The following is a 12,785-nucleotide window of genomic DNA, read 5'->3' as shown; positions in this document are numbered from 1 at the left end:
TGAGGTGGCACGATTTCTTATTGATCAACTGGAGGGACATGGGAGGCTCCATGGATACAAACTACACCACCTGAACTGCATTCAGGCAGGTTATGTTGTCACGCAGAGTACTGTGAGACATTTACTGAAATATCTTGACCCTTACGGTGTTGAGCAACGACGCAGAAATCGCCTAATGCGACGCACGCATGTAAATCCTGGACCAAATTTTATGTGGCATGTTGACTCCTATGACAAACTGAAGCCTTTTGGAATCTGTATAAACGGAGCTATTGATGGCTTTTCGAGAGTTATGATTTGGCTTTATGCCTATTCAACAAACAATGATCCCAAAGTCATTGCTGGATATTTCATAGCAGAAGTTGAAAAGAGGATGGGAACACCTGCTAGGATTCGCTCTGATTTGGGAACAGAAAATGTCATAATGGCTGAGATGCAACGATTCTTGCGCTGAACTATGGATCCGAACGTCAGAAACTGTTTTATTACTGGATCCAGCAATCACAATCAGCGTATTGAAGGCTGGTGGGCCTTTCTGAGACGACATCATGCTCAGCACTGGATAAATCGTCTCCAGGAACTAAAAGACCATGACTGCTTTTCTGGATGTTTTTTGGACAAGCAGCTCATATTGTTTACGTGCCTGAATGTCATCGAGGTATGTAACCATGTTTATATTCTTTTAATGAGTCATTGTGTGTGTGTGTGTGTGTGTGTGTGTGTATGTGTGTGTGTGTGTGTGTGTGTGTGCGTGTGTTAGAGAGAAAGAGAGACACGGAGAGAGAATAAAAAGTTTGCTTTAACACCCACGCACCATCCCTATTATCACTCCGTTCAGGATATGAAAAAAATGCATATTTCACTGGCCAGAAACATAAAATCGCACTGTCTAAAACAATTCACGTTTAATAATTACTTAAAATTTTCCACAGTATCACGTGTCTACCACTGTTATTCTTGTTGTTGAGTATTTTTGATAAACTCTGTTTTTCCGACTGCTTTTGATTGATTGATTGATTGATCGTACTTTATTCATCCAAGGGAAATTGGGTTAAGGCTGCCAGCCGTGCCAGCGTGTTCTTTTACTGATATGAGATTTTTAAATTTTTAATATTTAATAGGAAGAGCTGCAGCAAGTTGCACATATGTGGAACACCCACATAATACGCAGAAGCAGAAATGCAGTTGCTCCAAGTGGACGTCCGATTCTCATGTACACCATCCCTCATCTCTTTGGAGGACAGGATCATCTGAAAGAGGTTTCTCGGGAGGCAGTGGATGCTTGTAAGAAAGAATGTCAACAGAGAGGAGGACCTTATACCTGTGATGAAACCGTTTTCAGCTTGTGTTGCCTTATAATGTCAGAGAACTTCTTACTTCCACCAAGCACAGCAGATGAATCCATTGAACTGTATTTCTTCCTGAGAGCCTATATACTGAAGGACTTATAAACCTAAATATAATTGGGCTTTGGGAGTTTTTACGCATATATTTTTGGGTACAATGTTTTATTTGTGCAATAAACAATAGAAAAGACATTCATTATTATTTTGTTTGGATTTTCGGTTCAAGATAGTAGCAAGCAAGCATGTCTAAATATATTTAACCAAATCTGCGTACTCCAACCTTTTGGCATTTCCAATTATTTTTTAACTGAATTTCTATTATATCTGATTTCTGTTTTAAGACTGTCGAAAAAACATTTTTTAAACTGCTGATCCTATACATTATTATTCATGAAATATTGTTTTCAATTTTACTGAACACATTGTGCAACTGCTATTCATCCACGAACAGTTTCTTGTAAACTGGTAAATGTACAAATTCTGCATTATGTAATAATTAACAAACAGTGTTAGATGTTAACCTCCCTTTTATTTGTGTTCAAGGAGAAGAAAACACGGACTCTTGATAAACACTACAAAACTTAACTTATGTGCCAATTTTCTGTCTTTTATTCCAGTCAACTATTGCATCAAACACATTGCCTTCCTATTGCCTATGTTCTAAACAAATGACTGGTGGAAAGGTAAAAAAAATATACTTGAAAATAATTAATATTAAGTCTTTTGAATTATTACTAAACAAAACATCCCCTCTATAGCAGACATTTTGTATCCTACAAAACTGCACCACAGACCTGTGGAAAAGTACCTTGACACATGATAAGAACTAATAATAAGCATAGTTCACCTCTTGCTGCTAACCATATGAACTTATTAAACATAATTAGTTAACATTTAAACTAGTAAAACTTTTAAGTATGAAAACTTAAACTGAAATTTAAATTTTTCATGGTGGAAACAAATTGATGTTGTCCACAATTTTTGAAAATAAATTCAAATATGAAATAAAACACTTCCCTGAAATTTAAGCTCTTTCTTTTTTTATACAATGATGTGTTCCCTGTTTGTGGGTTTAACAAACTTTAGAGCTTCATAGCCAGTCATTGTTAGTGCAAACCTTTCATTCTTTGGTTTAAACATGATGGACTTTAATCAAGCTATGCTGAACTCATAAGAGCTTTTAGCAGCCAAAACATTGTCCAGTTCATTTGGTAGTTCTGGGTAGGACGTGTATGTCCATGGTAGTTCCAGAAGAGGGCCACATGTGTGTGCCACAGGTCGTCGTGCCAGTCCATCCACAGGCGTGAACAGTACCTCAACCTTGTCAACACAGATGACATCTGACCCAGTAAGAAACCTGAACATCCTTCTGAGCCCTGTATCGTCAAGTCCTCTGATGTACTGGTGCAGAAATCTGAAGCTCTGCTTCTCTGCTTGAGTGGTGGGAGAGACAGTAAGCAACTTCAAAAGCTTTCTCGTTGTTGGCTTTTTATCCTCATACATTTGTAGGGCATCTTGTGGGCTTTGAAAAGCTTCTTTTAGGAAGTAGCTTGCAACTAAGGACATTTTCTCTGCGGCATATGCTGGTTTTTGGATTAATTGTTTGTGTGCGACTTTCAGAAGAAGGCCTTTTAAGTTCTCTTTGGTTGGAAGCACTGATACATCCAGGCGATCCATGAGATCCAGCACTTCATCCCTGTCTTCATCTGTAAGATCTTCTTTTAGTGCCCTTGTTATCAGATCCCTATCTGATTGACTTAGGTAAAAGAGAAGACTTTCAAACAGCAGATCATCTGATACTTGATTCTCACCGAAGATGAGTGCCACTGTGAAAACAGGAGCAAGGCGACAAGGGAAATATCCATGGTCTTGAAATCCCTTCAGTAAAATTCTACCCATGGATTTCCACTCTTCTTCCTGCCATTTCGGAGACAGTGATGGCACTCTGAACTCCTCTCCTTCAGCTGTGTTGTCCACAAACTCTGACCAAAATGCAGCATACACATCTCTTGATATGCCATCTGCATCAGCTCCTTTTTCATCAATGTAGGTGTATTTTAGAGGGTGTATGAGGAGTGCTGGATCTTTGAACTGGCTGATCATCTCCTCCAGAATAGTAATCCTGTGAAGTTTGATGGTAACACAGACAACATCATATGATCCTGCAGAGCTTATTGCTTCATTGCTTATAGATGTATCTGGACTACTGACTGCTGTGTTTGTTGGAGGAAGTGTAATGGATGTGATGACCAGATCATCTTCCTCAAACTGCAGGAATGGTTCATCTATTACAGTGTCATCAAGTTGACAAGGCAGAGGCTCTCCAAGGTAGGGTCCAATCATTACCTCAGATGTGTCTAATAATACATCTTCATCAGCATTCCTAGATTCTGATGATGAGATCACAACAGTGTGAGAAGCTTCTTCATCTCCTTGATGTGAGTCAGTCAGTTGTGTAACATTGTTTACATGTGTTTTCCCTCTATCATAAACTTCTTCATCATCTTCATCATTGGAAAATCTTCTTGTGCACAAGTAAAATTTCAACATTCCCATTTTAAGTGCTGAATAGAGTTCTCCAACTGTGACATCTTCATCAAATACGGCCTCTTCCTGATAGTCTAATATGTCATGACTGAACACCTCCCATCTTCCAAATTTGCTTTTTCCACTTGGAAAGAAAAGATCTTTTGCATACTGTAATATGTCAGCTTTTTTGGAGTCTTTGGGCACATCAAAGGTCCTTGTTCCTCCTCCTCTGTGCTTTCTCACTTGCTTACCTTCATGGATCCACCCTAACTCAATTTTTCGAGTCTTTTTCTCAGCTCATTTGTTGTTTTTTGCATATGTTCTTTTTCTCTTAGAAACAAATGCCTCCTCATGATCAGATTTCTTCTCATTTTCATTGATTCCCATCTTTTCCTTCAATTTTTCGAGCAATGAGTTTTTTCTTGATTCCTTAGTACTTGCACCACTGTTTTCCAAGCAGAACCGTCTGGCAGCTATCCGGTCACCATATGTTGGGATGTAACAAGACAGGGTCTTGTCATCCATGAAATCTATCACTGTGGCATCAATCTGTAATAACAGAGATATTTATTACTATACAGAAGTACAAGGTATGCCTGCTGCCACACCACATGAGGTACCTCACTAAAAAAATGTATGTACATTTCACATGTGTTTTGATAATTGTCTGTTATTATTTTAGTGGCAGCCATCAATATTTAGCATTTATTCTTTTCCTCTCTCTATGCCAGCAACATTAATGAGATTCTCTAACATGTTATTAATAGAAATATTACAGTATATACAACGCCCACCTTTGAAAAAGTAAATTAGTATTCACGTATCTTTCAGTTGCACAGAGCACAAAGGGTTGAACTCAGTGTTTTTTTTTAAATTGAAGCCAAATATCAATATAAACACAGTTTAATTCATTTGTTTTTAGATAAACAAGGAAACATTGTGCATCACATAATATAGCGATATATTTAAGAAACCTGGAATCTGCATACGGGTTAAGTAGTAACATGTGGTCATACAACGACCCAGTTTTATACAGCGGGTTAATTTGTTTTACATTCTCCATTCCATATTAAAGATCCACACCAATGCAGCCTACCGTTACGTCCTTACGCAGTCAAAGCGAGAGAAGCGAAAACCGCTGTGGTTGTTAACTAAGCAATATGTCACATTTTTAGACGCTGTAACTTCGTAAAAAGCGAGTTTTACAAGTTTCCCCCTCAAGAGAGCACTTACGTGTTCTTGTAGCATTCGTAAGAGACAGTCCTCAGGTACACCACGATTCCAAAGAAATCTCAGAAGTGGGCTATCAGTGTTTGTGTCCATGTTGAAAGCAGGGCATTCAAAGTTAAGTGCCAGTTCTGAAGAGCGTGAGCTCTCCACAACTACCATGGATTTGGGTTTCCGAATGCAACACGTTTTACGTTCTTACAATAAAAAATGTTATTGTAATGGTATTTTTTTTAACGTTTGTACAATATATGATCACATTCGTACAATATGATATTTATATTGTACGAATGTGATAATTATATTGTACGAACGTGATAATTATGTATATTGTAATAACGTGATATTATGTTGTTCAAACGTGAAAAATATATTGTACAAACAGGAAAAGTATCTTGTTAGAACAATAAACTTTTCACGTTATAACGTGATACACTTGTATTTTTCTTTTGCCTGGGTGGCAGCTCTACGCTTCCATAATTATCAGCACTATATATTTAACTTTAGATTCAACTCTAACCAAAGCTATTGAGGAGTCAGAGCTTGTATGAATCGGTAGTAGTTCACATTTTTTGATACTGAGAGATAAACGAGATGCTTTAGAAAAAATTTAGTTTTCTCTACCACGTATTTATCTTTCAAAAAAATAGATGTATCATCTGCGAAGTGACTTATTTTGAAGTCTTTATTAAAAATTGATATTCCTTGTATGTCTTTAGAATTTTTGATTAATAGTGTTAACAACTGTATATATACCAATATAAAAAGCTTAGGGGAAATAGGACATACTTGCCGAATTCCCTGTTGCACCTTGAATCCATTCCTGGATTCAAGGAAGCTAAAATATTGTTAAGTAATGCGGCTGCTTCACTTAGGCTACAAGCACAGCCATCCCCAACCCCCAGGTCCTGGACCAGTACCGGTCTGTGAGTCGTTTGGTACCAGGTCGCAAGAGTTGAGGCTTGAGTTTGAAATTTATGGTTTTCAGGGTATTTATAGTTTTTTTTTTAATTTTTTATATCGTTTATATTGTTAACTCGGTTTCCCTGGGTCTTTTCCCGTGTGTTATGAATAAATCTTCTTTTTTTGGTAGCGGTACTGGTTTTATTTTATTGTATTTATCCAAGACAACTTAAAGGCCGGTCCGTGAAATTATTGTCGGCCATAAATGATACGTGGCGCAAAAAAGGTTGGGGACCGCTGTATTAGCAGGACGCTGAGTAGACATCCTTGTAGTGTTTTGAAATATATCGCTTTTTCCATCAGTTTCCTTGTCAGGAAACAACTTCCTGTTCAGCGGAAATGCCTCTGGTTTCAGTGGAGTGTGTGAGTACCTTTCAGTAGTGTGTGTGAGAGCGTTTCAGTAGTGTGTGTGAGAGCATTTCAGTTGTGTGTGTGAGAGCTAAAAATTTCAATAGTGTGTGCGAGAGCGTTTCAGTAGTGTGTGAGAGGTAAAATTTCAGTAGTGTGTGTGAGAGCGTTTCAGTAGTGTGTGTGAGAGAGCGTTTCAGTAGTGTGTGTGAGGTAAAATTTCAGTAGTGTGTGTGAGAGCGTTTCAGTAGTGTGTGTGAGAGGTAAAATTTCAGTAGTGTGTGTGAGAGCGTTTCAGTAATAATGTCCCTTACGGCACCTCATACAATAAGACTTTATCATCAGAAGTTCATTACATTATATCTGAGCAATTTAACATCATCATAGGTAAAAAGTGCTGGGTGCAACTGAAGCTGACCCAGACCGATCCACGTGGTACACACCTGCTTCATTGTTAAAAAATGAAGAAGGAACTAGTCCATCTCAGATGAGTTGCAACATCCTCAAACAGAACCAAGGGAATTTTACAAGAAATTTAATTTTTGAAGGAAACACTTATAAAATCTGTAAAGTAATCAAAATTCACTTGCACATAACATATCACATGAAAACTTTGCATTGAACTTTAGCTTTAGTTGTTTTCTGTATTCTGATTGAACAATATGTCAATGCAGGAACAGTACAATCAATGTTCCCTCTAATTTTCCATGTGTCTGAGTGAACACCAGGGCTGGACTGGGACAAAAAATCGGCCCGGGCATTTTGACTAGAGACCGGCCCACCAGAGGAAAAACCATAAAGCCTTTGAATGAAAACAAATGCTGTTGTCACAGTGATGTACACTGTCTTGTTGGTATATATGTATCAGTCTAATACATCATCCTCCCTATTCCGGTATTCTAAACAGTACCCGAAAGTAGACTGCTTGGTCGAGTTAACCTCCTGAACTATCTACAACCCATGGTGAAAACCTGAAATTAAGACTGAGAAGACTAGAGGGGAGACATGATCATTACTGATTACTGATGACAGATTTAGATATATTTTCATAAACCATTCATTTGCCACATCAATAAACAGCATGGCAGGGCAAAACATTTTTTCTAACATGGCAACCTTTAAAAAGCGATAGGAGATAGAAAGACAGGTGAGAAAGAATAAAACTTAATTGACTTTTTGATGGCATTTTACACACAGTACTGGTACAGTATCTAGAAAATGTGGGTAAATACTGGCATCATATCACTTGGCATCATCACTTGGCTACTTCTGAAGAAATTATGATGGGACCCTAAAAAAAATTACTATGTACCATAATGGATTTCTATACATTTTACATTAGATGAAAACGTTTGTTGTAAGATTGTAAGATTGTAAGATTCAGATTATTATTTTTTTAAAGCGAGACATATACGTATATGTAATCTGATTACTTTTTTCAAGTAACGAGTAAAGTAAAGTTTCTTAACAACTTGCCATATCATTTTTTGATTGGTCGACATGGTACTTTTTTCGACCAATAGGAAAGGGTGGGGGTGTTTTTGGTTTTGTTTTTGCTCACAGGCGGAGAGTGCTTTCGAGCGTTTTTTCTTATAGAACGTTTCTTCCCGCAGTAAATATAAACAACGATAGTATTCAGGAAGAAAACCAAACATTGCACATATTTTTTAATCATAACTCTGGTTTAATGTGGCCTATCAACACAATTTAAAAACTGGTATAAAGTCCACACTTTTTCCGTCAATTGTTCCGTCTGTCCTGCTCACATCTCCAATGGTTGTACACGTTGTCATTAACGTGGCTTCACTCCACATCAGCCACGCCGCTTTGCTAACTAAAACACCGGTGTCGGCACATAAGGACGCTGTCATAGCCTGCCGACGACGTGGATTAGCTGCGTATATACGAATGTGAATCCCATTATTGGCTGGACTATGGGATAAGGTGGCATCGTTCTAATCCCATACGGGAGCAGCCAGTCACTTACTTGTGGTGTAATCTATATTGGTGAATATCATGCGCCACTAGGCGGCAGTACTTACCCTTCTAGACAGGAAGGATGCTATGTGATGGATATAGAGTGAGCTGGAATAAACATGGTGGGATTCCACGTTATCGCCTAAACGAGGAGTTTTATTAAAAGAGCCCAACACAACATGGTGTCAGAAGTGCACTCGCTCTAGGCGGCGAAGAGAGACAGTGGAAAAAATAACCGTCAGCTTGGCGAACGGCTAGTGACGAAAATGACGGCGCAAGCAGCAGCGTTACCGGCGACTCCTGGCCCGGTTACGGCAGCTCCACGAGCGGCTACTTTCACCATCAAGCCACCGGAACCGTTCGACTTCGCAAAGCCCCAAGAATGGGAGAAGTGGATCAGACGTTTAGAGCGTTTCAGAATGGCAAGTAATCTGAATGGTTCAACTGATGCTAACCAAGTGAACACATTAGTATACTGCATGGGAGACGAGGCTGACGACGTGCTAAGGGGACTAGACCTAACAGACGGGCAGCGCCAGCAGTACGATGCGGTCAGAAACGCATTTGACAGACATTTTGTCCCCAGAAAGAATGTGATTTATGAAAGAGCAAAGTTTAATAAGCGAGTACAACAGCCAGCGGAAACAGTTGACTCCTTCATAACAGCTCTATATGCTCTCGCCGAAAACTGTGAATATGGTGAACTCCACGATGAACTTTTGAGGGATAGGCTCGTTGTGGGTCTTAAAGATTCATCACTGTCGGAGAGAATGCAGCTCAACAAAGATTTGACGCTAACCAAAGCTATCACAATGGCGAGACAATCTGAGGAAATAAAAAGACAGCAAACTGACCTCAGAGGCGACAGCAGCACAGGCAAAACAGCCATGGATGCCGTGCATGTCAGAAAGTCACAGCCCAATAAATTCAGAAGCAGAGAGCAAACGCAGTTCAAGCCACGAAAACCACAAATAACAAAACAAGAGAATAAAACGTGTTTTAAATGTGGAAAAACACAGATGCACCCGGCAGCACAGTGCCCAGCTAAAAATGCAGAATGCCACAACTGCGGGAAACGTGGACACTACGGGAGAGTTTGTAGGTCTACAGCTGTGCATGTGGTGGCAGACTGTGCAGATGGACTCCTCCTAGGTGAACTGGATTCAGGAGAAGACCCGTGGCTTGCTAACATCTGCGTGAGAGGCAAAAGCATGACCTTCAAATTAGACTCGGGGGCAGATGTCACAGCTATCTCAGAAGAGACATTCAAAGACATTAAGCAGCCAAATGAGCATCTGCAAAAAGCTGAAAAGCCACTGTATGGACCAGGAGGTGCAGCACTGACCATGCTTGGGTCCACAAAGGAGGACATTTCCTACAGTGACAGGAGCACTGCAGAGACAATCTATGTAGTCAGAAATCTGCGTGTAGCTCTCTTAAGCAGGACAGCTTCTGTGAGACTGAAATTAATTGCCCGAATGGACAATGTTGACCTTGAGACAGTGAAGAAAGCGTACCCGAAGCTATGGGATGGGCTCGGGCTTGTTCAAAAACCGTACACGATTAAGCTGAAGCCCGACGCTAAACCTTATTCACTGAAAGTGCCCAGGCGTGTTCCGCTCCCACTACTGGGCAAAGTCAAAGCAGAGCTACAGAGGATGGAACAGTTGGAGGGGCCCACAGACTGGTGTTGCGGCATGGTCGTAGCCCCTAAAAAGGACAAAGAGACAGTCCGCATCTGCGTGGACATGACACCTTTAAATGGGTCGGTGTGCCACGAAAGATATATCCTTCCCTCTTGTCGACCAAACACTAGACATGCTCACAGGGGCGCAGTATTTCTCCAAGCTCGATGCTAACATGGGCTTTTGGCAAATGCCGCTATCCAAAGAATCTGCTCTCCTCACCATGTTTATTACGCCATTTGGTAGGTACCATTTCAACCGTCTGCCATTTGGTATTTCCAGTGCACCAGAGCATTTCCAAAACATGATGGTGACAGAAGTGGCAGCCGGCCTCGCGGGAGTCGTATGCCACATGGACGACATCCTGGTCTGGGGATCTACGAGAGAGGAGCACGACATGAGACTCCACGCTGTCCTCGACCGTGCAGAGAAGGCAGGCGTCACCCTGAACATGTCAAAATGTGAGTTTGGCAGATGAGCGGTGAAATTCTTAGGATTCATTGTGTCATCTGAAGGCATGAGTCCCGACCCTGACAAAACTAGCGCGGTGCAGAAGATGAAAGAGCCAAGCACTGTGAGTGAGCTTAGGAGCTTCTTAGGAATGGTGAACCAGCTGGGGAAATTCATCCCAAACCTTTCTGAGAAAGACAAACCACTGAGAGACTTGCTTTCAACTAAAAACATGTGGTACTGGGGGCATGAGCAACAAAACGCCTTTAACAGTTTAAAACAAGAACTGTCATCTGCACCAGTGCTACAGCTCTACAACTCAAACAAACCCCAGAAGATCTCAGCAGATGCCTCTTCATACGGGTTGGGGGCAGTCTTACTACAGAAAGACAATGATGTGTGGTCACCTGTCGCGTATGCCTCGCGATCATTGACAGCCACAGAGCAGCGCTACGCTCAGCTGGAAAAAGAAGCGCTAGCGCTCACCTGGGCCAGCGAAAGATTCAGTGACTTTATTCTAGGGCTACACTTTGAGCTTGAGACCGACCATAAGCCACTAGTGAGCCTACTCGGAGGACAAGCCCTGGATTTGCTTCCACCACGGATACAGAGATTCCGCATGCGCCTGATGAGGTATTCTTACACTATAAGGCACATTCCAGGCAAAAGCCTCACCACAGCCGACACGCTGTCACGGTTGCCGTTGGCAGGCAACGTGATTCCCAGAGACAATGACCTTATGGAGGACACTGATATCTACGTTGACACAGTGCTGGAGGGCCTTCCTACTAGCAGCAAATACCTTTCAGATCTCCGTGAGCAGCTGCAGTCTGACAGCGTCTGTTCGCAAGTCATGAAGTACTGTGCAGAGGGCTGGCCGGACAGGAACCAGCTGCAGGGAGTGGTGAAGCACTACTGGTCTGAAAGAGCAGTTTTGAGTGTACACAATGGACTACTACTGAGAGGTACAAGGTTGGTCATACCTGCAAACATGCGAAACGCAGTTCTGGACAAAATACACGAGGGACACCAAGGAGTAGTCAAGTGTAGAGAACGTGCGTGACAAGCAGTGTGGTGGCCAGGCCTGAGTAACCAGATCGGTGAACTTGTCCTTAAGTGCAGGCTGTGCATTCAGGAGAGAGTTAATGTGAGGGAACCTCTTATGCCCACACGTTTACCTGAGAGGCCATGGCAGAACTTAGGAGCTGATCTGTTCACACTAAAAGACAAAAACTATCTGTTAGTAGTGGATTACTTCTCGAGATATGTCAAGATTGCTCAACTCAGTCCAACTCGTTCAGCCAATGTGATTGTGCATTTAAAGTCAATATTTGCACGCCATGGAATCCCTGAAGTATTGCTCACCGATAATGGGCCACAATTTGCATGTCAAGAAATGAGAGACTTTGCAAAGGACTACTGTTTTGAGCATGTCACCAGTAGTCCCAGATACCCGCAGAGCAACGGCGAAGCGGAGAGAGGCGTCCAGACCGTCAAGAATCTCCTCAAAAAGGCTAGCGATCCATACAAGGCGTTGCTGGCATACAGAACAACAGCACTGGCAAATGGCTACAGCCCGGCTCAACTTCTCATGGGGCGCAGGCTTCGTACTACCTTGCCAATGCTTCCTGAAACCTTACAGTCCTGTCTGCCTGATTTTCAGCAGGTTAGTTGTTCGGAGAGAGAGAAACGGCTGAGACAAACCGAAAGTTTTAACAAGAGACATAGAACGAGAGAACTGGATAAATTGGTGCCAGGACAACCAGTCTGGATCACGGATGCAAGAGCACAGGGCACAGTGACAGCAGTCCACCCGACTCCACGATCGTACGTCATCAGTGGGCCCCAAGGGACAATTAGAAGAAACCGCAGTCATCTTGTGCCGATCCCGCAAACAGAGGCTCAAACCGAAGCCACACAGATCCAAGCTACTCCTACAGAGAAAGTTTCTGAGCCAAGCGCACCCCATACACCAGGTGTGGTTAGAACCCGGTCTGGTAGGGAGGTGATTAAACCCAAAAGACTTGATCTGTGAAGCTGATTGTTTGAAAACGGAAAAGTGTGTTTCAAATGCTGAGTTGTGGTTTTGAGGGTAGCATGTTGAAAAGAAAAAAATGTGTTTATTCTGTTACAGGTTGAAAAGAAAAAAAGTGTTTATTCTGTTACGGGTGGAAAAGAAAAGAGAAAGTGATTATTCTGTTACAGGAGGATAATAGAAAGTGTTTATGACAATACTGACTTTATGTTTCCTGAAATGTTG

General features: G+C 41.5%; 1 protein-coding gene and 1 pseudogene across 1 annotated transcript in view; both read right to left on the bottom strand.

Moving 5' to 3' along the window:
- lsp1b (lymphocyte specific protein 1 b) overlaps positions 1-12,785 on the bottom strand; it is a 59,340-nt gene that overhangs the window by 20,746 nt on the left and 25,809 nt on the right. The window lies entirely within an intron of this gene.
- LOC146719149 (uncharacterized) lies at positions 2,127-5,345 on the bottom strand (annotated as a pseudogene).

The sequence above is a fragment of the Copadichromis virginalis genome, linkage group LG1, assembly GCF_057382275.1.
Source record: "Copadichromis virginalis isolate Kocher_CV1m ecotype Utaka linkage group LG1, C_Virginalis_male_GT1.1, whole genome shotgun sequence".
Classification (NCBI taxonomy): Eukaryota; Metazoa; Chordata; class Actinopteri; order Cichliformes; family Cichlidae; genus Copadichromis; species Copadichromis virginalis.
This window is presented reverse-complemented; position numbering and strand designations above follow the sequence as displayed.